A 25,383-nucleotide genomic window follows, 5' to 3' on the forward strand; every position below is an offset into this window, starting at 1 on the left:
AACTATGCAATCTCTCTGGGCTCAGTTTCTGCATATGAAAAGTGGGAAAAATATTTTTTTTTATTTTATGAGATTCAGTGAAATGATATATTAAAATTGATAGCGATTAGCAGATTCTGGGTTAAATGTACATTTGAGTGATAGAGTGAATAAATGAATAAAGTGAGCAGAGTAAGAGTTTGAATATTAAAACATCACTCAACAGTTTGAAATATATAAATGCCCAGAGTCACACTCATAAATGAGTCTGACACTCAGAGCAAAACAATAGGTGAACTGTGGGAGAAATCCAACAGCAAAGGAAATATGTGTTATCAAAATGTCATGTCAGACTTCCCACACTGAAAAACATCTTTTGTTTAACCTAGAACCTAGGTATGGCCTTTAGAGAGTTTACAAACCTCGTGAAACTGTAGACAACATTCTATACAGATGTGTATTTTCTATTTCACAGATTCCAAATATTCCATAATCCTCTCCCTTAGCACTAAACACACACACACGCAAATTAATAATGACTGCCTTAGGCAAGTCCCTTGACAGAGGGATCTGCCAATGAGAGAGAAAAAGTTTACTTAATGAAACAAGGCTGAAAGATACAAGCATGCGGTTTAGGAAGTATGAGCAGTGGACGTATTCATGATGAGCACTCCAAACCAGAGAAAGGAGCTCTGAATCTAAGACTCAGCTTGGCTAAAATCTTGCTACAGGACCTTAGGAAAGTCAGAGACTCAGGATCAAGATTCTGGGAACCTTTGACATCCTCTGTTTCATCCTCCTCCTCCTCTTTCCATCTCACAGATGGAGAAACTGAGGTTCACAGGAAGGAAGGTCATGCCTTCACCAAAGTCACAGCAAATAAGGTAAAGCCAGGATTTGAACCTCAGACCCAGTAAAATGATTTCCACTCTCTGTACATCAGTATTATGAAGTACAAGGTAAGTGTTTAGACCCAGTTGCCTCTAAGTTATCTTCCAGCTGATGGATAATTATTGCTGTCTTCTCTGGACCTGGAAATCTCATGAAAACATTAGTTTGGTTTTGGAAAAGATCATTCCAGCTGTTCCTCAGTCCCAGCCCAGTCCCACAAGAGCAAGGCAGAAAGAAGGTCTCAAAGGATGAGAGATGTTGCTATTAATCTTATGTAGCACAGCAACTGGGAACCACAGGCCTTGAACTAGATTTCACTGTGTTGGCTATTACTCTCCTGTCCTCCTTCATATTAATCCTGCATCTGTCTTCTCTTTATTGATGTTCCCAACTATGCACAGCACACAGCCAGTTAGGAACTCATCCTAAGCTTCCTATAATTCAATGGATTAGAAAAGGACAGTAGGAAACAGTGGTGATGTCAGGGTCAAGAAGAACTGCAAGGGAACCACAGACTCCTAACAAACACAGAGAGCAGAGGCAGCCAGAATCATCTATCTCATGCTTCACAGAATGAACGAAAAGGTATGCCATCCACATATTTGAAGGGCATCTCATATCCCTGAGTTGGCAATGTGATTGGTTTTGCCTGAAAGATAATGTCCTTTTAAATGTTGGGAAGAGAAACGACATTTCACATATAGAGATTCCTTTCCTAAAACAGCAACTAAGGAGTCAGAAGAAAGAATTCTAGCCCAGGATCTGCCACTAGTACCTTAGACAAATCAGATTCCCTCCCTGAGCCCAAAATTTCCATCTCTGAAATGAAAGGATTTGGCTAAATTGGTTCTTTTTTAATTTTTATTATTGGAGTATAGTTGCTTTACAATGTTGTGTTACTTTCTGTTGTACAGCAAAGTGAATCCATTCTACATATATATACAGCCCCTCTTTTTTAGATATCCTTCTCACTTAGAACAATGAGTAGAGATGCCTGTGCTGAACAGTAGGTTCTCATTATCATTTTTTTTATTTAAATTTATTTTAATTGGAGGCTAATTACAATTTTGTATTGGTTTTGCCATACATCAACATGATTCCGCCACAGATGTATACTTTAGTAATCTATTCTATACATAGTAGTGTATATATGTCAATCCTAACCTCCCAATTCATCCCTCCCCATCTCCCCTACTTGGTATCTGTATGTTTGCTCTCTACATCTGTGTCTCCATTTCTTCTTTGCAAATAAATTCATTTGTAAAATTTTGTCTAGACTGGTTCTCAATGCCCCCTCTGTCTTTGATATTCTGACCTCTCCTTACAGGTCACTGACGCAATCCCAGAAAAGTCAAACAACAGAAGAGGAACCTCTTTATATGGCTAGTTGAGAAGTTTACCAGAGCCTCTAAAACTGAGACCGAAATTATGGAGCAGAAAAACATAGAGGAAAATGGACTTTTTTGATTTCTAACTAGAAAATGAATGTTGCTAGGGTAGACACAACCAATGCATAAATGTCCAATCACTGTCCAATCTAAAATTCAAATCATTAACTGCCTTTCAGGTATGTAAAAGAATTAAAAGCTAAAAAACCAATTTTCACACTAGACTCTCTATGACTTTGGAAAAGTAGCAGCAGGAGGAAGAAAGAACTGACCAAGAAATAAAATCATAGCAATTAACATTGGGATATTTAACTAGAAATAACACCATGACCAACTGGTCTAACTCTATCTATTGTCAGATGCTGAAATAGACCTCAAAGAGGGAAAATGACTTGCCCAAGGTGATACAGTCAGAGCTGGGAGTAGGAATAGATTCTCATGACACCTGGTTCATAGAACATAATCCATAATGCTTTACTTCACTCCCGCAAACAATGAGATTCTATTCAGGTAACTAAGAACATAATTTCACTTATAACTACTGTCTCTAACTCCACCTCAAATAACAATAGCTGATTTATTTGATTTAAGGCAGACTAGAGCTGTTTCCATCAAATTATAATAACCAATTCACTCTAGCAATAGAGACAAGTCTGTGAGAATTAATTGGGCATTATTCATCCTCGCTAATGAATCACCCCATGGAAAACAAGGATAATCAACGGTCTACCAAAGGCCAGAAGCTTGTTCTTACTCAAGTAAGATCTTCCCTGTTAAAGAACATTGGGTATCAGCTCTAAATAGTAAACAGGGTATACAGTTTCAGATTCCATGAAGTACAGCTTTAAATAGATTTGGTTTGGAAGTGGGACAGGGAACACACCGCAGTCAGTGGATCAACGTTGAAAGCCGAGAAAAACAATGATTACACTCATTAAGTGGGTACCTGTTGACACAGCTACCGTCAAGCCTAATTATTTATTTAAACTGTTATTCTTTCTTCATTACTGACACTGACATCAATTATTACCATAAGATTATTTTAAATTTCTGTAGTATGCTCTCAGAATATTTACTTCTCTATCATCCAAAGGCTATCTGAGAAGTTTTTATCCTTCTTTCCTCACCAAATCCACTTAAATAATTTTAAAAGATAGATGAATAGATAGATAGATAATAGATGACTGATAATAGATGATAGATAATACACAGATGATAGATATATACAAAATTCCTTTCTCAAGAGCAGTTTTTCATAACCTTTCCAGCCTTGCTTAAACTCTTCTTTGTACGTTCAAATTAGTTTCAGTGGGGAAGCAGGGGCATAGTTAACCACTTTTCAAAAAGTATTTTATTAATATTTAACAATTTGCATTTGGAGGAAAGTTAATATAAAACCTGTAGCTTCTAAATGAACAAACAGATCTCTGTCTAACAGAGCTACCAAAAATTATGCTATCACCTGTCTACAGTACATTCTTTTCTGACGTGTTATCCCTGAAAATACATCAAGTATATAAGAAAGGATTTTTTTTGCAGGGGCATTTTATAGACTAGAGAGGAACAAAAAGATGGACAGGAGCCATTCCTATATTTTTGGCTACCATCTTTTTTTTTTTTTTTTTTTAGTAACTCTTCTTATAGAAACGAGTATAAAATCTAAATACCACAAATGGCATATAGGTCTGATCTGCTCATAGAAGAGTTTCACAGTCTATACGTTCCCTCACTGGCCTTGCTCATACATGATCTCTTCTTATTCAATGTATATGGTGAGTGTTAGCTTTGAAAACCATATTAATGTGACACCAAAATTTTCACTCATTTATAAATTGCAACTCCTGCAAATATGAGGCAGTACCAACAAACCTCAATTTGCTCAGAGGCCTGTATAATTAAAATTATGTTTAAATTACTATATATAAAATAGATAACTAATAAGGACCTACTATATAGCACAGGGAATTCTACTCAGCACTCTGCAATGGCCTATATAGTAAGAGAATCTAAAAAAGAACAGATATATGTGTATGTATAATTTATTCACTTGGCTGTACACTTGAAACTAACAGAACATTGTAAATCAACTAGACTCCAACACACTAAAAAAATATATATATATGTTCAAGATCATGTAAAGAAAATACCAAAGAGATAATCAAAGTATTCATCAGAAGAAATGTTTACAGAACTTTCAATACTGATATCAAATCTTCCACAAAGGTGCTATCCTATAGGGCCTGCAGTTAGGAACACCATAGTGACTACTTCGCCTCTTTTTGGCTAAGACTTCCAGAAGATTACAGAGAACACAGCAGAGTTAGCTGGGAAGTACAGATATCAACTGGTTATCTGCAGAAGAAAACACACATCTTGCAAATTTTAAAATTTTTATGCTTTCTTAAACACATAAAACAAATTTTATGCTTTCTTATTTTTATTTTAAACTGGTCTCCATTTTCTTGACAAACTCAAGAAGAATGAAATCTTCTGCCAAGTTCTAATTCATTTACACTGGTTCCCCAAGACAGTGGAATGCAGGTACCATAGGTCCTGGGTTTCAAAAGACTAACTCATTTCCTGTATTTGTAAGGGTTTTGTTGTTGTGATAGCCTTAGATTATGTCCTTTAGAGATGTTTTGGGAGCAGGTAAGAGGCAGTGACAGAACGCTACTAGTAGTTTGACTCCTTCAGAGCCAGGTAACAGTGGCAGCATAGTGTAGTGAGAAATGCACCCCATCAATGACCAGGAAACTGGAGAAAGCCCTCCTGCTACATACTAGCTGGGGATTTAAGAAGGCACTAGAAAAGAACGTCCTTGGACATGGCGTACTATAGACACTTCAATACTTGCATGTTACCAAAATACTTCTCTGCTTCAGGTATGAAGCTTCAAAAAGCTGGAATTAAAAAGGAAATCAAATCAAGGAAACATAAAAGGGAAAGGAAGCACTTCACTGCCTTGGCCATGTTTCAGGTTTTGGTGCTCCTGGAATACCTTCATATTTCTTCTGTTGGGAGTGAAATCTACCTTAAACACTACAGATGCCTATTAGCATTTCATAAATGTGATGATACCAAGCCCCTCTTACCTTGGACAGCTCGTTCTTGGAATGATCAGTGGACACAAGGGTCAGCAAACTGCAATGCTAGTGTCTGTAAACAAAACAGGGAAAAGTTACTCTTAGCTTGCAAGCTCTATTTATTCATTAATAATCATAAACTCTTCTATATATACAGCAGTTTCTGGTTTCACAAAACACTTTCACATTCATTATCTCATTTTAGTCCATGTCAACTTGGTAAAGAAGCAGGAAGAGATTATTCTATCACTTTATAGGTGAGGAAACAAAAGCTCACAGAGGATAAGGAGGATGAGAAAGGAACCAATATCTCTCTCATGGTTAAATTCACAAATGTGAATAGATATTATTTTCCTCATTTTACAGATGCAAAAACTGAAGTTCAAAAAAGGTAGGTAACTTGCCCAAGACGGCACAGTACAATACATGCCAAGATGAGAGTTTGTACCCTCTGAGCTCTGCCTGTTCATCCAGTGGGCTTTCCTTTACATCCAGAATATTAGGTAAGGAAAATATGAGGACAGACAACTCATTGACTTGATCCACCAGACTTAGTGAAGGAGGAAATAATTAGATAAAACCAGTTATTTGATTGACATGAGGAAGTGGGGAAAACACAGGATTTAGAGCCAGTCAGACCTGTCTGCCTCTTACCAATGGCCTTAGGCAAGTTACTTAAACCCCCAAGTGTCAATTTCTTTATATGTAAATGAGACATATAATACCCACTTCACAGCCAAAGATGAGTTAAACTTTTGGGGGGAAGATTTTCCTCCATTATTTCACATCTATAAGCATTGATGGGGTGGTCAACAAAATGGTATACAAAAATTCCTTCCTATAAGCACATGCTTATATGATCAAAGAATAATGTTCTAAGCACACAAGAATAGAGGGTATCTCTGGGTTGGGTATTTCCTTGATTCATGGCTCTAGTTTTGAAATACCATAGTATTTATCTGTGTCAATCTACATGACTTCACCTACCAGCATCACAAAGAACTTTTGTTCCATGTGACAAAGCCTCAAAATTGAAGAATCATGTATCCCCTCAACCCAAAAAGCAAAAGAAACTGCTTTAGGGGAAAGCCTGAGGATTTATCACAGGTCAGTCTAAAATCTGTGCCTGTATCATGCTTTAGGTTCAGAAAAATGGAGCGTCCAATAGGACTGCAAGAACAAGGGGTCAGTTTTAACACAGGGATAGATTTGTTGAGAAGCAAAGCAGATGGTGACTGCAGCCATGAAATTAAAAGATGCTTACTCCTTGGAAGGAAAGTTATGACCAACCTAGATAGCATATTGAAAAGCAGAGACATTACTTTGCCAACAAAGGTCTGTCTAGTCAAGGCTATGGTTTTTCCAGTAGTCACGTATGGATGTGAGAGTTGGACTGTGAAGAAGGCTGAGCGCCGAAAATTGATGCTTTTGAACTGTGGTGTTGGAGAAGACTCTTGAGAGTCCCTTGGACTGCAAGGAGATCCAACCAGTCCATTCTGAAGGAGATCAGCCCTGGGATTTCTTTGGAAGGGATGATGCTAAAGCTGAAACTCCAGTACTTTGGCCACCTCAAGTGAAGAGTTGACTCATTGGAAAAGACTCTGATGCTGGGAGGGATTGAGGGCAGGAGGAGAAGGGGACGACAGAGAATGAGATGGCTGGATGGCATCACTGACTCGATGGACGTGAGTCTGAGTGAACTCCGGGAGTTGGTGAGGGACAGGGAGGCCTGGTGTGCTGCGATTCATGGGGTCGCAAAGAGTCGGACACAACTGAGCAACTGAACTGAACTGAACTGAAAGATCTCTCAGGACCTCCCTGGTGGCTCAAACGGTAAAGCATCTGTCTACAATGCGGGAGACCTGGGTTCAATCCCTGGGTCAGGAAGATTCCCTGGAGAAGGAAATGGCAACCCACTCCAGTACTCTTGCCTAGAAAATCCTATGAATGGAGGAGCCTGGTGTCCATGAGGTCGCAAAGAGTCGGACACAACTGAGCAATTTCACTTCACTTTCAAAGATCTCTCAGAAGTTTTATTAATATATCCCATTTTCATATAGGGGCCTAAATCAGATGATTAGGAATACAACATGGTTGATATTAAATTCTGTGAGAAATTATTGCCATATGCCACCAAAATAAAAATATTAATCATCTGTAATACTATAGTTTATAGTTTGAAAAATATTTCATGATCATGTTATCTCAAATCATCCTTAACATAACCCCAATGAAACCATATTACCCCAATTTTACTGATCAGGAAGCCAAACTTCAACCATCACATGGTTAATATGAAACATATAAAAGTTTATCCTCGGATCTTGATCCCCAAACGAGTAAGGACGCTTCTACTACACGATGCAGCCTCCCAGTTGGGAGCACTCTATTTGGAAGGAAAGGTAAAGTGAGCATATAGCCTGTAAAAGTCTACTGTCAAGGGGCCAAGGCACATTTAGTACTGAGTCCTGCTTCACTAGCAAGTGAAAGGAGAGAGACTTCGCATCTGTGGTCTAACCAGAAGGTGACACATTACTAAGCTGAGGGAGTGTTCGATGCAGGGTTACCATCAACACTTTCTCAGCTCTCCCCAGTGAAGTTTCAGAGACGTGACATCCTTGGGCAAGCTATCGAAACACAAGCCACAGAAACAATACAAGGCTGTACCACTAAATTTTCGTAAAGGGGTCTGCATCAGTAAGTTTCATCTCACACTGTAGAAGAGCTAAAACCTTCTAGCTAAGAAGTTCACCATCCTCTTCTCACACGGTTTGAGTGGCACGTGTCCTCAGTAACTCGAGTATTTTCTGATGCAGTGGAGTTCTCCTCTAGACCCATAAAGACATCTGGGACAAGTGACAAATCCAGTGACAAATCCTCTGTGGATTTTATGACTGCGGACCCAAAACCTGGCGAGGATGCATCCTTTGTCAAATCACCCAACCCATCACTCTCAAGAAAACCCTTCTCATTTCCAGAAAAAATTTCAACAAAAAAAAAACTTGTATGATCAACCTCTAACTTAAAAAACTTTAACACATTAATTAGGATCAAAGCAAAATAAGAATCAAGAAACTGAGAGCTGGGACTAGTATAAAATAATTGATCATTCCTACTGTATTTGGGGGAGAAACTGGAGAGAACAATGGAGCCAAAGGGGGAGGGGATAAAAAGTGAAAGGAAAGAAAATGATGAAGAATAAGGAAAAAAGAAGAGAGGAATGGGAGGTCAGGAGAAATGAAGAAAGAAGAGATAAAAACAGGTTTTCCAATAACCACAGTAGCCTCTGGATCGACCACTCCACCCCTGAACAATTTTAGACAACAGAACTCTAGGTGAAAAAAAAAAAAAAAAAACTCTAAGTGATGATCTTGACATTATGAAGAAAAATTCCAACCAACTGGCCTGAGAATCACTAAGGCCAATGTATGGATGCCCCTTAATATTTGATATTTTACAAGTGCTGTAGTACAAATAAGCAACTGACAGAGCCTTGTAAAAACGCTCTAAGCAAATAAACTGAAGTGTCTTCAGTCCCGTAATGCTAGACGTTTATTCTGAACAAGGGGTGCTATCTTAAAAAGAACAGTAGACTGGGAATTGAGGACCTTGGTTCTGGTTTTAGTGCTACAATTCCCAAATCTTTTCAATTAGAAGTTGTATGAGATTTACATTTTTCTGTTTCTCTTTCCATGAATCTTGACCATCAGTTCAGTTCAGTTCAGTTAAGTCGCTCAGTCGTGTCCGACTCTTTGTGACCCCATGAATCCCAGCACGCCAGGCCTCCCTGTCCATCACCAACTCCCGGAGTTCACTCAAACTCACGTCCATCAAGTCGGTGATGCCATCCAGCCATCTCATCCTCTGTTGTCCCCTTTTCCTCCTGCCCCCAATCCCTTCCAGCATCTTGACCATGGCTATCCCTAAACCACTGTGGAAAAGCCAAACATTATTTTGTCTAGACTGTGCATTTCGGTAAGTTTTATGAATTGATAAAGGTGGTGGTGAGACGATAACTTGTAAATTAAACAACATCATAATCTTAAACATGATTATTAGGAAGTGTGACCCCAAAAGTAATCGAAATGTGAGATCAGGCCAAAGGTATTAAATGACAAACATGGAATGTCCTCCACTCCCAACATCAAATCCCACATGAAGAACATTTTTAAATGATACCTTAAGACACTTATCAAGAATACAACATACTCTGTGGCTTATGAACAATTTGGTTGTCTCATTAAAGTAATGTTTGCCAGTATTTAATTGCTTCCCTCCCTGATTTTAATTTCCTCAGCTGTCAGCATCTATCAAAGACACTGAGATCTTCTGACATCCTGGCTGATTGTGTTGAAATTAATCAGATTTTTAAAAAGTAAATTGCTTTGGCCTAAAGGTAATGCTCATCTTCTTCATGTGATATTTATAAGGGTTCTATCAACAGAACTTATAATCTAGAAATTAAATCAGAGGCTTTAGGAATCCAAAGCAAAAATGTAAGTAGCTCACAAATTTCCGGCACTGGACTTCAGAAGACCAGTGCTTTAAAAAATCCAATCAACAAGTGTTTATTGAACATACAGCACTTAGCAGCAGTCACTACTGGGTAAACAGACAGAAGGAAGACGTGTAGCTTAGAGGAGGAAATGGCAACCCACTCCAGTATTCTTGCCAGGATAATCCCATGGAAAGAAGAGCCTGGCGGGCTACAGCCCATGGGGTGGCAAACAGTCGGACAAGATTAAACAACTGAGCATGCGAGACATGCAGCTGCCTCAGAAAGTTTAAGAAACAAGTGAAAATTACTTACTTAAGCTGAATTGACTGTGACAAAGTAGTTCACAATCTGGTCACTCGAAAAGTACACTTATTGTGTTTTCAGTTGTGATCAGATATATACATTATTCTTTCACATGAATTAATGATTTTACTCTTCAACCTAATCCAATGAGGGGAAATAGTTAGTAATAGTTGCAATATCTCCATTTGGCAAGTGACAAACCTGACCTCAGAGTGGAAAAGAGACTTTTTCCTAGATACCTGGTAATGGGCAAAGCTGGTTTATGATCTAAATAAAATCAGATAATACAGCATGATCACTTTGAAATAAAGAGAGAAAAAATTCTTTGCAAATCCTCCACACATAATTATTCAGTGCTAATTCTTGTCTAATATCTATCAGTAACAGTGTTTAAGATACTCGCTGAGGAAACCCACAAGCCATTCTATAAGAAGTAAATGAAATGATAGATAGAGAAAGACTTTGTAAAGTGTCCTAGCATTATGAGATTATTTTTATGAATTTATGTCATTATTCCTACTTTGGAATATAGAAATATGTATGCATTCATGCAGTAATTAGGTCCCAAACACTGGTTCTAAGGCCCCAAAACTAAACAAGAAAAAAACAAAAAAAGGCAAATGTTGCATGTATGCAATTCTGGGAAGCAGGGGGAGAGAAGCCAAGGATAACACACAGAATTTAGAAGCTGGCTTTATAACCAAAACCCTAGTATAGGTCTTATATTTCCAGTGGACTCTAAGCTCTTACCAAGCCTTTAAGTGTCTCTCTTGCTATAAAGCTTCGCCTGACCCAAAAGCATTTGATGAAGCAGCCTTTGTAAAGACAAACGTAATGCCTAGTTTCATGTATAGATCACTAAAATTGACACCGGGGCTTCCCAGGTAGCTCAGCAGTAAAAAAAAAAAAAACCCCACCTGCAAAGCAGGAGATGCAGGTTCAGTTCTTGGGCTGAGGAGATCCCCTAGAGGGAAAAAAAAAAAAAAAATGGCAACTAACTCCAGTATTCTTGCTGTGAAATCTCACAGACAGAGGAGCCTGGTGGGCTATAGTCCATGGAGTCGCAAGAGTGGGACACGACTGAGCAACTGAACAACAACAAAATTACCACACTGTTTTATAACTTTTCCTCGGTTGTGTTTCTTGAAGAAAATACCCTGTCGAACTCAGTTTCTTGAAACCAAACCCCAAATCCAGAATCTGATCCTTAGTAAGTACTCAAGAAAATGTTTACTGAATGACTGAATGAACGAATGATAAAAGTGTTTCACATAACTCCTATAGCATTAAGCTCACTACATGCCACATAACAAGAGGTTAGTAAGTGTAGGGTGAATTTAAATTAATTGAACAGTTAATGTAAAAAAAAGTGTATTGTTTAACGAAATGATTCTAGAAGCTACTAAGTGAGTGGTTCAGTGAAGAGTTAAGTAACCTGCAATGGCCCAGCCATCATTAACCCAGTACAGGGGTGAAGAAATGTTTTTCACAGTAAGAATAATAAAGGCTGAAGATATGAATAGAAATGCAGGCAGGAGCTGAGAAAATTAATGTAGAAAAAAACAATGATTGTCAAGAAAACCATGCTAAGTGATACCAAATTAAAAAAAACAAAGGAGGAAACAAATCTACAGATAATGGGACTTCTTTTTAAGATTATAAATATAAATAAAATCCAAACAGGGGAAAATGGAGAAAGAAAGAGGAGAAGGAGAGATTCTATTTTTTATTGTAATAGCATTTTTTAATTATGAAAATATAATAACACATTTACAGGAGACTTGGAAAATACAGAACAAGGTTGCATGTAGTACCACTATATATTATAATTATTTTTAAGTAGATTAATTAAGATTTTTAGTTGGAGTTTCAATATCAACCTCTCAAAAATTAATAGAATGAATATACTGAGAAGTAGATATAGTAGATATATTGAGAAGGATATAGTAGACCTGAAAAGCACTATGAAACAACTCAACATAATTAATACTTATACAATAGTCACACAACAGTAGGATACAAAATCTATTCAAGTTCCCATAGGTTATAAAAGGAGAGATTCTTGAAATAATGATTTCTAAAAAAGAAAAAAAAGTCATATATAGGGGAAAAAAATCAAAGACAAAAGAGTTGAGATATACATATATACACTTATATACATATATAGATAAATATATAAGCACACATCTGAAACTAACACAATACTGTAAATCAACTCTAATTCAATAAACAAAAAGGAAATGAAAGTTACTCAGTCATGTCCAACTCTTTGTAGCTCCATGGACTATACAGTCCCTGGAATTCTCCAGGCCAGAATACCGGAGTGGGTAGCCATTCCCTTCTCCAGGGGATCTTCCCAACCCACGGATTGAACCTAGGTCTCCCACATTGCAGGTGGACTCTTTACCAGCTGAGCCACAAGGGAAAGATTTTTTAAAAGCTGATCAAGTTAAAAGAAATATCTATTAAACATGCTATGTTTCGATAACTAAGCTAAGCACTTCACATATCTTAATCCTTAAAAATATTCTTAGAAGTCATTATACATCCATTTTGCATCTGAGTAAAGGAATGCTTAGAAGGATTGAGTAACTCATGAAGTTCACACACCAAATAAGTTGTGGTACTAGAATTCATATCCCAGCTTTTAGGGTCCCAAACTCACACTGTTCTCAGTTTAACAGAAAAAGAGAAGTGGGTTTTAAAAAGGCTCTTAGAATTGGACTGCATGATGGAACTCTAGAAAGTAATATGAAATAGGGAAGGCATAAAGAATTTGAGCATCCAAACCTTCTCAGGGACCAAGATATAAGCAGTAAGAAAAAGACTGAAGGAGGAGCAAAGATGGATACGGAATAAAAAGCTGTCTTTGGGTATCTAAGGATATGTCCTATATAAATCATGATACTTTTGAAAAATCTGCAATGCTAGAACTATTAGGGTTGAAACTATGAAAATTCAGTTTCAGAACAATGCAAAGGAGATTGTTAAACATAAGCTATCCAGTAGTAGAAACAATCGCCTCACAAAGAATTAGAAGTGTTCAAGTAGAGGCTAAGTGGCCATCTGCCAGGAAAGGCATGCATGACATCCTAATGAGAGGGAGTCAGCATTAGAAGACAGGCCAGTGAAGCTCCGGGTTTCAAAGACTTAGCTGAGAGATAAACAACAGTTCAGATCACTAGATAAAAATCTGGAGAATGCCCTTTGAAGAAGAGATCCCTGGATAAAAATAACATCCATTCAATACATCCATGAAGCTCCTATGATCACTAAGCACAGGACAGACCCAAGCTCCAGAGGTTCCAAAAAGGAAGCAGAAAACATTGTAAAGAGTTAGAACTGTTGTGAGGCAATTTTTGAGCCTAATACATGGCTAGGAAAACCATAACTAGAAGTTCTAAAAAAGAAACAGAAAAGACTCAATGGTTTTCAGGTAACTACAGACAGGGAACATGAGTTTTGCAGAAAGAAAAAAGAGTTACCAAAGTCCTTGGTTTAGAGAAGAGCTGATAAACAGGTGTATGTATATTAAGTCCCTTCGGTCATGTCCAACTCTTTGTGACGCTATGGACTGCAGCCTTCCAGGCTCCTCTGTCCATGGGATTCTCCAGGAAAGAATACTGGAGTGGGTTGCCACGCCCTCCTCCAGGGGATCTTCCCAACCCAGGGACTGAACCCAGGTCTCCTGCATTGCAGGTAGATTCTTTACCACTAGCACCACCAGGGGTGACATGAGGCCAAATCTGATTAGCCTTTAGGGTAATGAGAATCACGAGGGAAGAATCAGAAGGTTAGAAAACAAAGTTCAGTTCACAGAGTGCACAGGTAAGGGAAAGTGAGCAACTGTTGGATGAGATATAGGAAAAAATGGCATATTGCAAAAGAATATCCAACTTATTTGAAGATGAGAGAACAATACATTTGAGAGTCTGCAAACCTCTTTTTATATTTTGCCAAATTTACTCATTTTTATACACTGCAACTGCTTTCAACCCCCAACATCCCTCAAAACTATTGTAAAACAGGAGAGGAAGCTATTAAACAGAAAATTTAATATCTAGGTCTAGTTCTACTGTCTCTCTTAGCATCCTTCATGACGATTTCAAAACCTGACCAATTTTTATGGAAGAAAACAGATCACATAAAATATTAACATATGCAAAAGCAAAATTAAGAGTAATTTTGTTGGACAACATCCCTCCTGCAGGGAGAGAGAAACTTTAATAGATAATAGAAGGTTGAGTTTGGTTGGCCAGAGAGATGACTTGTTGTGATATGAAAGATAATGGTTGTTTGTACAGTTTCCTTTCCTATGACTTTTAACTAATAATCTAGGTGAAGAAAGAAATGGCTGCTTCAGCACAAACTCACTGATTCTATTTTCCCCACAAACTGGAATTCTAAACCAGAAAATGAATAAGCATCCAACTGCTCCCTCACCTCCTCTCCATTTGGCAAAGACAAAGCATGTTCTGATTACAAAGGCAGTGGTGGTGACTACTGAAATATTGAAAAGCAAAAGAGTGAGTGGTGCAGAGCAGGGAAACTATGCAAAGGGTTTAATATGCAAAAAATACAGAAATCTTCCTAAATATGTTCAGTAATTATATATTTTGGTATCACTGGGGGCTTCCCTGGTGGCTTAGAGGGTAAAGCATCCACCTGCAATGCAGGAGACCCGGGTTCAATCCCGTAGTCAGGAAGATCCCCTGGAGAAGGCAATGGCAACCCACCCCAGTACTCTTGCCTGGAAAATCCCATGGATGGAGGAGCCTGGGAGGCTGCAGTCCATGGGGCCACAAAGAGTCGGACACGACTAAGCGACTTCACTTTGGTATCATTATATTCACAAAAGAACTTCACAAACATCTACCTTGAAATTTCTGAAACTGAAACAGGAAATCAAGAGAAAAAAGGAGGAATGTACTGAGTTCTTATCCATAACTGGTGGGGCTGTCTTGGGTTGGTCTTTTCCAGCTCCTCTTTCTCATGAAATGCAAAGATTAGATCTTTGATTAGATCCAGATTAGATCTGAATTAGATTAGTGGCTCTCAGTGTGTGATCCATAAACTTAGGAGTTAAACTCCTAAAGTAAAGGTCCTCCAGACCCTTCCAAGGGACTGAAAGTTCATTTTTATGTTTTGAACCTTTTTCACTGTGTATACATTTATACCAATAGTACAAAAGCAATGTGTGGGTTAAAATGACTGGAGTTTTAACATGAATCAAGGAAGTGTCACCAAAAGGTACTGAAAGTCATTGTACTTTTCATCACCAAGCACCCACAGTGAAGAGGGGCTTCAAGGGGACTGCTTCACTTGATACTGCCCTGAATGAATCAAAAATCCTTAATTTTATAAAATCTCAATCCTGAGGTTTCTATATCATCTTTATAAGACTGACACATCTTTTTAATATTCTGTGTGAGATAGAGGAAGTATTCATAAAGCACTTCTGCTAATCCCAAACTACAATGGTTGTCTCCAAGAAATTCAGGTACTTGATTGTTTGAATTGAGAAATAAAGTAATGGCTCCTTGCTTGAAACACCATTTTTACCTGAAAGAATGGTCATTCAGACTTGGTCCTGTCATACATTTTCTCAAAACTAAACCAAAAAAACATAATTTCAAGAAAAAGAACTAACAAGCTTTATTGTCAATGATGAAATTAAAATATTAAAGTGAAAATTAGAATTTTGAAAACCTTGCATCTACTATTTATATTATACATTTGACAACTTCCTAATAACTATATTCAGGTCAGGAAGCAAAAGTTAGAACTGGAATGGAATAACAGACTGGTTCCAAATAGGAAAAGGAGTATGTCAAGGCTGTATATTGTCACCTTGCTTATTTAACTTCTATGCAGAGTACATCATGAGAAACACTGGGCTGGAAGAAGCACAAGTTGGAATCAAGATTGCCAGGAGAAATATCAGTAACCTCAGATATGCAGATAACACCACCCTTATGGCAGAAAGTGAAGAGGAACTAAAAAGCCTCTTGATGAAAGTGAAAGAGGAGAGTGAAAAAGTTGACTTAAAGCTCAACATTCAGAAAATGAAGATCATGGCATCTGGTCCCATCACTTCATAGGAAATAGATGGGGAAACAGTGGAAACAGAGTCAGACTTTATTTGGCAGGAGTGGACGGGGCTCCAAAATCACTGAAGATGGTGATTGCAGCTATGAAATTAAAAGATGCTTAATCCTTGGAAGGAAAGTTATAACCAACCTAGATAGCACATTCAAAAGCAGAGACATTACTTTGCCAAGAAAGGTCCGTCTAGTCAAGGCTATGGTTTTTCCAGTGGTCATGTACGGATGTGAGACTTGGACTGTGAACAAAGCTGAGTGCCAAAGAATTGATGCTTTTGAACTGTGGTGTTGGAAAGACTCTTGAGAGTCCGTTGAACTGCAAGGAGATCCAACCAGTCCATCCTAAAGGAGATCAGTCCTGGGTGTTCATTGGAAGGACTGATGCTAAAGCTGAAACTCCAGTACTTTGGCCACCTGATGTGAAGAGCTGACTCATTGGAAAAGACTCTGATGCTGGGAGGGATTGAGGGCAGGAGGAGAAGGGGATGATAGAATGAGATGGCTGGATGGCATCACCAAGTCGATGGACATGAGTTTGAGTGAACTCCGGGAGTTGGTGATGGACAGGGAGGCCTGGTGTGCTGCGATTCATGGGGTCGCAAAGAGTCGGACACAACTGTGAGACTGAACTGAACTGAACTGAACTGAAATACTTAAAATAGTCTTGCTGATGAAATCAGCAGTGATATTAACAAATGTGATTACTTTAAAATACTAAAGAACAAAACATTTCAATATTTGGAAGATATGCACAACTCCACGAAACAAGTAATAAATGATGTTATGCAATCATAGGTGAAGATCAGGAATTTAGAAAGATGGTAACGATAACCCTGTATGCAAGAGAGCAAAAGAGACACAGATGTATAGAACAGTCTTTTGGACTCTGTGGGAGAGGGAGAGGGTGGGATGATTTTGGAGAAAGGCATTGAAACATGTATAATATCATATAAGAAATGAATCACCAGTCCAGGCTCAATGCAGGATACAGGATGCTTGGGGCAGGTACACTGGGATGACCCAGAGGGATGGTACGGGGAGGGAGGTGTGGGAGAGGGGTTCAGGATTGGGAACACATGTACACCCATGGTAGACTCATGTTGATGTATGGCAAAACCAATACAATATTATAAACTAATTAGCCTCCAATCAAAATAAATTAAAAAAAAAATAAAAATAAGACCAATAGATTTTAATATAATGGGCTGTTTAAAAAAAAAGGTTTATTGATATGATTTCATATTTCACATTGCAATTAAACTTTAAGAAACTACCACTCGTCATATATTGGTATAGTATCAAAGAAAAAAATCCATGATTACCTCTTTTTTACTCCCTATCTGTAAATTCTCTCAAGATTTTCCTCAAAAATTTTAATCAAAATACATATTGCAAAAAATTTAATGCAAAGACTCCAGTTGCCAATTTTTTCAGTAATTTTTTGTTTATTTTGGAAAACAAACTTATTTTCATACAAATAATTTTCATTAAAATATTGGCTTTAATTTCTTTGTAATTAATTTAATTTCTATGATAATGAACAGCATTAGTTATGACTCCCATAAATAAAAACTCATTTTTAAGAGTGTAAATAGGTCCTGAGACTGAACCACTGGACTTGATGGGATTTATGTCTATTTCCCTACTGCTTCATACTAATCATCTTTGGTTCCAAACCTTTAGGGGAGATTCATGCAACATGCTAAGTCACTTCAGTCATGTCCAACTCTATGCAACCCTATGGACTGCCAGACTCCTCTGTCCATGGGATTCTCCAGGCACAGAGTGGCTCAGTTCTACATTCAGATCCCGCTACCTGTTTACCCTTATCAGCTGCCACATTAGTATTTAGAAACACTGAAGTGAAAGTGAAAGTCGCTGAGTCTTGTCCGACTGTTTTCGACCTGCGACCCCATGGACTATACAGTCCATAGAATTTTCCAGGCCAGAATACTGGAGTGGGTAGCCTTTCCCTTCTCCAGGGGATATTTCCAACCCAGGGATCAAACCCAGGTCTCCCACATTGCAGGTGGATTCTTTACCAGCTGAGCCACCAGGGAAGCCCAAGAATACTGGAGTGGGTAGCCTATCCCTTCTCCAGCGGATCTTCCTGACCCAGGAATCGAACCAGGGTCTCCTGCATTGCAGGCGGATTCTTTACCAACTGAGCTATCAGTGTTTCTGAGCCCCAGAAACACTGAAACATGGACATAAAACTTCATCATGATTAGTGACTAATCCATTGATTAGTCAACAGATATTCACTGTGTGCCTTCCACGAGGGGGTCACTGGTTAATATGCCACAAAGATCAGAATCCAGACTCCATTACCACTCAAGGTATGCTCTCAGTCAAGACATAAAATCTCTCTAAACCTGCTTCTTTCATGTAAAATGAGAACGATAATAGGACTCACTCAAAATTACTGTGTCACTACAGTGAAATGATCCATTGAAGAGCTTAGTATACACAGTGCCTGCATATCCTAAAGACTCAGTGGTAAATCTTACCATAACAGACTTTGCCATGAAAATGAAAGAAATAAAAAGTTCAGCATATATATTATCAAGGACTTAAAATCAACCCCAGTTACCAAAGCATTCAGCTCCACGGAAACACAGAAGCAGAAGTATCCAGAAGCAACTGTTTCTCACTTCAAGAGCAAGAATCTGGAGAGTTCCCTGGTTGCTTAGTGGTTGGGATTCCAGGCTTTCAATGTCATGGCCCGGGTTCAATTCTTGTTCAGGGAACTGAGATCCTATAAGCCTCAGTGTGTAGTCAATAAATAAATAAACAAAATGTCATTCTGCTTTATGGAGAAGGAAATGGCAACCCACTCCAGTATTCTTGCATAGAGAACTCCGTGGCCAGAGAAACCTGGTGGGCTGCCATCTACACAGTCGCAAAGAGTCGGACACGACTGAAGCAACTTAGCAGCAGCAGTAGCATTCTGCTTTAAAAAAATAAAAAAGAACAAGAATCTGTCTTTGACCAGGAAAGAAATCAGAGTTATAACAATGACCTAGCCATTGCATAATTCCCTAAACTATCTGTGGTCAGACGAGCAAGCAGCTCATAATCAGCATCATTCTTTGCATTGCAGTGACAAGACACAAGGAGAGTGAAGATTCATACCAAGTTCCTGACCAGACAAAAGAGATTTTCACTTTTCCTTTGTTTGAGCAAAAGGTCTCTTTACTCCATTTGAAACCCAAAAGGAGTGAGTTTGGGGAAAAATAAGGATGCTTGTCAATCTGAGGTCAGACCAAAAGTGAAAAAAAGATGTCCTAATGTTGCTAAGGATGGATTATAAGTAGAAGAGAGGAGGTCCTTAATAAGTTTTTTTCTTTCTTTCTTTCTTTCTTTTTTTTTTTTTTGGCTATGCCACATGGCATACAGGATCTTCGTTTCCCAACCATGGATTGAACCCCTGCCCCATGAGTGGAAGCAGGGAGTCTTAACCACTAGACTGCCAGAGAAGTCCCTAAAGAGGTTTTTAAATAAAAAATATAATCTGGAGGAATAGACATATGCACATTTACCTACAAATTTTTATAAATGTATAAAAGAATACATCATTAAACTGGTTATACTGAAGAGGTCCAAATTTCATTTTTAAAGTAAAAAAAGACAGATCTTTATCTCACTTTATTTCATCATCTCTAAGTATAACAACTTCTAGTGTCAGTATCTTACTAGCCTGATAAGACTTTCTGCTGCTACTGCTAAGTCGCTTCAGTCGTGTCTGACTCCGTGCGGCCCCAAAGACGGCAGCCCACCAGGCTCCCCCGTTCCCGGGATTCTCCAGGCAAGAACACCGGAGTGGGTTGCCATTTCCTTCTCCAATGCATGAAAGTGAAAAGTGAAAGTGAAGTCACTCAGTCGTGTCCGACTCCCAGCGACCCCATGGACTGCAGCCCACCAGGCTCCTCCGTCCATGGGATCTTCCAGGCAAGAGTGCCGGAGTGGGGTGCCATTGACTTTAACTGCTGACTTAATATAATGATGTAAGTTGTGCTTCCAGAATAATGTATAGGAATGATCATGCCCCCTTAACAGCACTTGGATCTTCAATCAGGAAATTCAATTTTAGCTGCAAGACTATGTTTTGGCAAAAGTGCAATTGAACTCAGTGTACTTGTCACATTTCTAAATATACTCCGGTCACCATGACAACAAGGGAGACTGATGGATGGCTTAAAAGAGTACGGTATATTTAATTGTCAGCATTTTAAACTGACTCAGAAAAATGCTGTGTGATAGGTCTACTCACCATGGTTACTGCCGACTGAGTCCATAATAATAAAAGGTTCGTATACATACATCGACAACGTGAGCACAAAGAATAGCAGTCAGAAGGCCCTGTATTTCCAACCAGGCCAAGCACCAAACTTAAGGCTTTAAAAGACTTCTTCTCATTAAGGCACCACTCAAGGATCTCTCTCCCAGACAGGATCTGCATGTGCATCCAAGGCCACTAGAGCAAGTCCTAATCACATTTCAATGTTTGTTCCACCTCTTAGACTAAAGACCCACGTAAGGTTATTTTCTCTTGGAACATAGCTGGAATAGGAAGGAGACTCTTCTTTCCTTGAATGTAGGTGTGTTCTCAAATGATAATCTTCTGGGACCCATTCATTTCCTAAATAGCCATTCCCCAAGTTCATCTCTTATGTCAGGCAATCTTCCACAGGCTGGGGATACAGTGGCAACAGACAAGGTCCCCACGTTTAGAGAGCTGACATCCTAAGACAAGAGGAAGATAAAGAATGAGATAATTCGATTGCCCTAGAGGAGATCAGTCCTGGCTGTTCATTGGAAGGACTGATGTTGAAGCTGAAACTCCAATACTTTGGCCACCTGATGCGAACAGCTGACTCATTTGAAAAGACCCTGGTGCTGGGAAAGGTTGAGGGCAGGAGGAGAAGGGGACGACAGAGGGTGAGATGGTTGGATGGCATCACCGACTCAATGGACATGGGTTTGGGTGGATTCCGGGAGTCGGTGATGGACAGGGAGGCCTGGCGTGCTATGGTTTATGGGGTCACAGAGTCAGACACGACTGATCGACTGCACTGAACTGAATCCATTAGAGTATACTATAAGCAATGCCTCGTGTATACTAAGCACTCATCAAGTGTGGAGAAAAGTCACAAGGGAAAATCATAAAAGTATAAAGACCATTTCAGAGACTCTATCGCCACTTTCAAGGTTATGAATGGTGACTTGGATTGGGTCACTGTTCTACTCATGCTTTTCCATGGTACATGCTCAGTCTCTTAACCAGCTCTTGCAAAAGAGATGGTAAGAACCATCAGAATCAGGAAACATTCCAGAGGCAGAACACACACACACTGGACAAGCATGCATATACTCAGAGCAAAAGTGGTAGGTGGTATCAAGTGGGGTTGGACACAGGCCCTGCAACAGAATAGGGAGTGTGCCCCAGGAGTCAGCAGGTCTGGGTGGGGCTTAAGATGTTTCATGTCTGGCAAGCTGAGAGGCTTGATGGTGATACTGTTGCTCAGAGAACCACACTTTGAGAACCAGGGCTCTAGGAGAGTCTGGACGCAGGAACTCCAGTCAAAAAGGAGGCAATTTGAACATGTCTTAGGATAATGATGGGTAGAATAGAGAAAAGGGAAGAATATCCCAGAGATGTAGCCAAAAAAAAAAAAAAAAGATAACATCCAAGACTTGAAGCCAAACAATCCATGAGTACAAATAAAAAGGAAGGTGGTGGAATGGATTTCATGCTTTCTTTAATTACTTTGTTCTCTCTATAGGTAGTTTACATCTTTCTAACACAAAGCACTTTCACAGCTAGTATTTCCTGTAGCCACAGTCTATCCCTTTAAGATAGGGTCAAGGAAAAGGATTCTGGTGATAAATAATAAAAATAACAGTAGTAAACACAATGGAAGTGAAAGTGTTACTTCCACAAAATGGAAGAGTCATGTCTGACTCTTTGCTACCCCATGGACTGTAGCCTGCCAGGCTCCACTGCCCATGGAACTCTCCAGGCAAGAATACTAGAGTGAGCTGCCATTCCCTTCGCCAGGGGATCTTCCCAACCCAGGGACCAAAACCAGGTTTCCTGCATTGCAGCCACCAAGAAAGCCCTTGAGAGCTTACTCTGTGCCAGGCACCTTATACCATGTGCTATATCCTGCACTGAAAACAATCCTATTCTTGTTTCAGAGAAGACAAAACTGAAACTCAGAGACATTATGTAGCTCGCCCACAATCACTCCTGTGTCACCTGAATTCAAACATGGGAATACACCCTATAATCCATGATTGTCACCTCCATTCTGCCTACAAAGTTAAATCCATAGGAGAATTAGATGCCCATTTGGGGCATTCATCCTCAAAGTCAGAGTTCTTTTCTAATCTAAGCTTCAAGACTCCAAGTAGCAAAGCTTGATCCAGGGACTCTAGTAGCATCAGAGTGAAGTGCTCAAGGTCAGGTGGCCAGTCTGGAGCAAGGTTATGACTCATTTCATTCGCTCACAAAACAAGCATGGCTGGAGTGTTTCTGTGCTCACACTCACATTCCCATTTCTACACACTTACTCCAGTGCGTTTCCATGCTCCAGGCTTACCTTCTCAACTGCATTCTGCTTTGCCCTCCAACATTTTCTGCCCAGAAAGTAACAGGCTTTCTACACACTGACGTATTTTGAGTGAGGATGTGAGAAAGAGGCCCCTGTTTGTGAAGATACACTGTGAACGGTAGTGGATATTGACAAAGCATCAGCAGATAAGAAAGATGAGCATAGACAGCTCCCAGCCCAGGAAGTGGGTAAGAAACGAACCACAAGATCTTCCTTCTAGTCACCCACACTGTGCTTTCCCAGGATGATTCACAGGTATGGCTCCACGGACCTGACAAAGGGGACCGTCTTCAGGAAGATGAAAGGATGTTTTTATGCCTGCTCTCTCTCCTTTTTATTTGTTCCTTCTTGAGTAATAACTATTAATTGTGCTATGCGGGCAGTACAGAGATGAGTCTACCGGGAAACCAGTACAAATCCATCAAGTGCTTTTAGTCCGAGCTTTTTAGAAGCAATTGCTTACCGCATGTTCCCTGCTCTTTTTCTCACAGCTAGAGTTAGAGTGGATTTTACCACATCATCACCCCAATGCCCTCCTCCCCTACCTCCAAAGGAAGACAGAAGATGGTGAGTGGTCTGTCACCAGGAAAATCACAAGACCTGCGTGAGAAAACCAATTCATTTAGTGTTTGTCAAGTCTAAGGACTGGTTCCAAAAATAAGTCCTGCACCTTTATTAACACATGACAGCCCTGTGAAGTAGATAATGTCCAGTTTGAACCAATGAGGACATTTATGCTCAGAGATGATATGTTAGTTTTCTAGAGTCTAACAACTAGAAAATAGCAAGCTAGGAAGTAAACACGGGTCTTCTGACACCAAAGTCCGTACTTTTCCACTCATTCACCACCACCATATACGCACTTGCAAGAGAATCTGTTACCTTCCATTCTGTTTAGCATAAGAATCAAAGCTTCAAATATTTTCAAAAAATAAGGCTGTATGTAACCAAAAAACCTCTTTCTGGAGGACTTTATTAGGAATAGTGAGCAAAAAAGCCATCGTAGATTCTATAATTCTCACCTCTAACCAAGGGGCTTCCCTGGTAGGTTAAATGGTAAGGAATCTGCCTGCAATGCAGGAGACCAGGTTCGATCCTTGGTGCAGGAACATGGCCTAGAGGAGGGCATGGCAACTCATGCCAGTATTCCTGCCTGAAGAATCCCATGGACAGAGGAGCCTAGTGGGTTACAGTCCATGACTGACTCCCAAAGAGTCAGTCACGACTAAGCAACTAAGGCAACATGCCCTTAACTATGTTTGGATTCATGGATTAGGTGGAGTCTGAACCATGCATAATGTAAAATCAAAAACCAAGGAGGCTCCTCCTGAATTTCCCAGCACAGGGCTCAGGCCAGATAACAACATAGCACAAAGCCTGCTCTTTCACCCAGCTCCAGGGCATCTACTGAAGGAGGAAGACTGAGGGAATGAATGTAACGGAAGAGTGAGGGCCTGTAAGTCATGTGTTCACAGAAGCTCTGGCTTAGCATGAAATAGAATAAAAGCTAAAAACCAGATGAAGATTTAATATAGTCCAAGCCTAAACTCATTTTCATTATTAATTCTAGATCCTCCATAGCATGGGCAGTGATAAAAAAGGATCAAACAAGAGGAAAAACAAGAATAATCCAGTCTTCAGGCCCTTAGATTTAATATCTGAACAAGTGAGGATTAATTTGTATAAGCAGCATCTTTTTCTGTCTTCCCCTCACCCGGGGGGATGGTGAGGTTAAGCATTTTGAAAAGATCCTTTATCATAAGCACAGCTGACAGCAACACCTGATGAGAATAGTAATTAAATCAAGAAGTAAAATAAACACTGGGATCAATGTTCTTTACTTTTGGTGGCTGACTTAAGAAAAAGGGGTGCCTTATAAAGGTGGGTATTTCTCTCTTCCAACCATAAATATAGGGTAGCTTCCTAAGGTTTTCTCTTCTTTGAAAGTTATTTTGCTGCTCACCAAATACCAGGTTAACTACCTTCTGTGTGTTAGTTAGTATGTGGTTTGGAGGGACACGATGGTAAAAGAGAAAGGACACCATCCCTATTTTCAAAGAGCTCAAAGTCTGGTACCTGAGGCCAAGCACAAAATGTTGTGTTTTTTTTTTTAAAGTCAGCAAGTTATGTTCTCAATTATGAAAATACCAAATGTCAGATTCTCCTCCAGTCCAAGCAATCATGTAAAATGAGCCAATTCTTCTGAATCAGACTTTTTTTTAATGAAAATTATGAGTCTTGAAGCTTTTCCCTTTAATGCCAACATTATTAGAACTCAGAGGAGAACACAAGGTCAATTCACTGTGCTTCATACTCTTCTCGGGTTAAAACCACTGTCCAATAGAAATATGATGTGAGCCACACATACAACAAAATTTTCTAGTCATCACATTTTAAAAGAATATTAAAAAGCAATTTATTTTACAAAAAGATACAAAATGTTATTCTTTCAACATGTGGCACCGGACACACTGCAAGTATTCAGTAGCCACATGTGACTAGTGGTTGGTCATACATGAC

The 25,383-nt window shown here is 39.3% G+C and overlaps 1 protein-coding gene across 10 annotated transcripts in view; it reads right to left on the bottom strand.

The window, feature by feature from the left end:
• Nucleotides 1-25,383, bottom strand: part of LPP (LIM domain containing preferred translocation partner in lipoma) — a 759,650-nt gene that overhangs the window by 572,501 nt on the left and 161,766 nt on the right. For all 10 annotated transcript variants that reach the window (XM_061413171.1, XM_061413188.1, XM_061413215.1 and 7 more), the window contains one exon: nucleotides 5,351-5,414. The gene's annotated coding sequence lies outside the window, so the exon portion shown is untranslated. The remainder of the gene's footprint in view (nucleotides 1-5,350; nucleotides 5,415-25,383) is intronic.

The sequence above is a fragment of the Bos javanicus genome, chromosome 1, assembly GCF_032452875.1.
Source record: "Bos javanicus breed banteng chromosome 1, ARS-OSU_banteng_1.0, whole genome shotgun sequence".
Taxonomy (NCBI): Eukaryota; Metazoa; Chordata; class Mammalia; order Artiodactyla; family Bovidae; genus Bos; species Bos javanicus.